Source organism: Mirounga leonina, unplaced genomic scaffold (genome assembly GCF_011800145.1).
Source record: "Mirounga leonina isolate KUSES-001 unplaced genomic scaffold, KU_Mleo_1.0 Mir_422, whole genome shotgun sequence".
Taxonomy (NCBI): domain Eukaryota; kingdom Metazoa; phylum Chordata; class Mammalia; order Carnivora; family Phocidae; genus Mirounga; species Mirounga leonina.
This window is the reverse complement of record NW_023270743.1, coordinates 130,263-133,907: the sequence shown is the minus strand read 5'-3', so window position 1 is coordinate 133,907 and position 3,645 is coordinate 130,263. Positions and strand designations below refer to the sequence as shown.

Here is a 3,645-nt window from a genome sequence, read left to right as displayed (position 1 = left end):
CTATTCCAAAAAATTGAAGAGGAGGGAAAGCTTCCAAATTCATTCTAGGGGGCCAGCATTACCCTGATACCAACACCAGATAAAGACATTATCAAAAAAGAGAACTACAGGCCAATATCTCTGATGAACATAGGTGCAAAAATCCTCAACAAAATATTATCAAACCGAATCTAACAAATACATTAAAAAAAAAAATTCACTCACCACAATCAAGCGGGATTTATTCCTGGGATGCAAGAGTGGTTCAATATTTGCAAATCGATCCATGTGATACACCACATTAATAAAAGAAAGGATAAGAACCACGTGATCAGATTTGCTCATAGTCGCCATGATGGCCACGAGTTTATTGCAGCAGGCTTCGGTCACTGCAGTGGCTGCTCTCTCTGGCCACTGGCTTGGCACTCGGCTTGGATTTGGGGGCTTCCTCACCCGTGGCTTTCCGAAGACTGCAGCTCCTGTGTGACACAGTGGAGACCATGGGTAAAGACTGTTTACCATCAAACCTTCTGGTTTCTATGACAGGCATTTTTTTCAGTTTAAGGAAGTTCTACATTTTGTTGACTGGGATTCCAGTAGCAGTTGGCATAACTCTGGTGAATATATTCACTGGTGAAGCTGAGTTAGCAGAAATTCCAGGAGGCTATATCCCAGAACACTGGGAATATTTCAGGCATCCTGTATCAGGATGGATTGCCCGAAGTTTCTTTGAAGGCCGTGAAAAGAATTACGAAACAACAATGGCTAGCCTTCAAATTGAAGCTGAAAGTGTCGATTTATGGTTAAAGGAACCGGAAGTACAAAGTTTAGTTAATGTGTGAGAGAGGCGATGGTCCCCGGCATCAGTACCCGATCCTTGAGAAGGTGTTGATTGATCATTCTCCAAAAGCAACTTCCAACAACTAATCCTTTATTTCTCTAAATACAAAGTATATTTGTATTCTCTTTAGGGGAAAATTAATTAATAAATGTATTCTGTGTTTTTGCTCATGTGATGAATAAAAGATCCTCCATTGCTCTATTTCTCAACACATTGGTTCAGGTTAAGACTTTTGTGTGGGATTTCATTTTTCCCCCAGCTTTATTGAAGCATCATTGACAATACTGTAAGATATTGAAAGTGCACATTGTGATGATTTGATACACATTGTGAAAGGCAGATTAAGGCTTTTGATTTGTGGGTTTTGGCTTCCTCCTTTAGGAAGGTTTATTGGAGCACCTGGGTGGCTCAGTCGCTGAAGCGTCTGACTCTTGATTTTGGCTCAGGTCATGATCTCAGGGTCGTGAGATCGAGCCTCACCATGGGCTCTGTGCTCAGCGCGGAGTCTGCTTGAGATTCTCTCTCTCCCTCTCCCTCCATACCTCCCCCCCTCCCTCCTTCTCAAAAAAAAGTTTATCATATAAAAAAAGAAAACTTGGACATACAGGAATTTGTGGACTCCTAAAGGTGTAACTTTGAAAGTATAATGTTTTATTTGTCTGATAATCGGAATTTAGAGAAGTCTAGTTATGCTAAACATCAGGAAATACAGTAGTTTACATTCATGTCTGTATTGTAGATACATAGATCATTCACAGGAAATTCAGAATTTCAAATTACATAAATACTGAACTAACTGTATAAACCATTAACACCTTAATAAACAACTTTTCAGTGAAAAAAAGAAAGAGAAGCATGGGATCATTTCATTGGATGCAGAGAAAGCATTTGACAAAGTACAAGATCCATTCACAACTAAAACGTGCAACAAAGTTGATTTAGAGGGACAATACCTCAACATAATAAGAGCCATATATGAAAAACCCACAAAGAACATCATACTCCATGTGGAAAAACTGAGAGCTTTCCCCCTGGGGTCAGAAACGAGGCAAGGATGTCCACTCTCACCACTTTTATTCAACACAGTAGTGGAAGTCCTAGCTGCAACCATCAGACAAGAAAAGGGATACAAGGCATCCAAATTGGTAAGGAAGAAGTAAAATGTTCACTATTTGCAGATAACGTGATACTGTATATAGAAAACCCAAAAGACACTTCCAAAAAGCTACTAGAAATGATAAATGAATTAGTAAGTTCTCAGGATACAAAATCAATGCACAGAAATCTGTTGCATTTCTAGACACCAATAATGAAGCAACAGAAAGAGAAATTAAGAAAACAATCCCATTTACAACTGCACCAGAAAAGAGTAAAATGCCTAAGAGTAAACTTAACCAAGGAGATGAAAGACCTGTACTCTGAAAACTATAAAACACTGATGAAAGAAACTGAAGACAACACAAACAAATGGAAAGACATTCCATGCTCATGGATAGGAAGAACAAATACTGTTACAATGTCCATACTATCCAAAGCAATCTACAGATTTGATGCAATGGCTGTCAAAATACCAACAGCAGTTTTCACAGAACTCGAACAAACAATCTTAGAATCTGTATGGAACCACAAAAGACTTTGAATAGCTGAAGCAATCTTTTTTAAAAGAATATTTTATTTAATTATATTTGACAGAGAGAGACACAGCGAGAGAGGGAACACAAGCAGTGTGAGTGGGAGAGGGAGAAGCAGGCTTCCCGCGGGGAGCCGGATGTGGGGCTCGATCCCAGGACCCTGGGATGATGACCTGAGCCGAAGGCAGACGCTTAACGACTGAGCCACTCAGGCGCCCCTAGCTGAAGCAATCTTGAAAAGAAAAACAAAGCTGGAGGTATCATAATTCCAGACTTCAACTTATATTACAAAGCTGTAGTAGTCAAAACAGTATGGTACTGGCACAAAAATAGACACGTGGATCAACGGCACAGAATAGAGAGCCCAGAAATAATCCCAAGAGCATATGGCCAATTGATCTTTGACAAAGGAGGCAAGAATATCCAGTGGGAAAAAATTTTGGTTCCCAACAAATGGTGTTGGGAGAACTGAACAGCTACGCACAAAAGAATAAAACCAGACCACAATCTTACATCCTACACAGTGACAAACTCAAAATGGATTACGGACCTAAATGTGAGACCTGAAACTATAAAAACCTCAGAAGAGAGCACAGGCTGTAATTTCTCTGACACCAGCTGTAACAGCTTTCTTCTTTTCTTTTTTTCCCCTAGATATGTCTCCTGAGGCAAGGGAAACAAACGCAAAAATAAACTATTGGGACTACATCAAAATAAAAAGTTTCTACACAGCAGAGGAAACAGTCAATAAAACTAAAAGACAACTTACTGAATGGGAGAAGATATTTCCAAATGATATATCTGATGAAGACTTAGTATCCAAAATATATAAAGGACTTATACAACTCAACACCCAAAGACAAATAATCCAATTAAAAATGGGCAGAACATGAATAGACATTTCTCCAAAGAAGACATCCAGATGGCCAACAGACACATGAAAAGATGCTCAACATCGCTCACCATCAGGGAAATGCAAATCAAAAGCACAGTGAGACATCACCTCACATCTGTCAGAATGGCTAAAATAAAAAACACAAGAAATGACAAGTGTTGGCAAGGATGTGGAGAAAAAGGAACCCTTCTGCACTGCTGGTGGGAATGCAAACTGGTGCAGCCAGTATGGAAGACAGTATGGAGGTCTGTCAAATAAATAAATAAATAAATAAATAAATAAATAAATAAATAAATAAA

At 39.1% G+C, this 3,645-nt stretch overlaps 1 pseudogene; it reads left to right on the top strand.

Moving 5' to 3' along the window:
* Positions 1–331: 331 nt before the first annotated feature.
* Positions 332–906, top strand: LOC117998977 (annotated as a pseudogene).
* Positions 907–3,645: the final 2,739 nt, after the last annotated feature.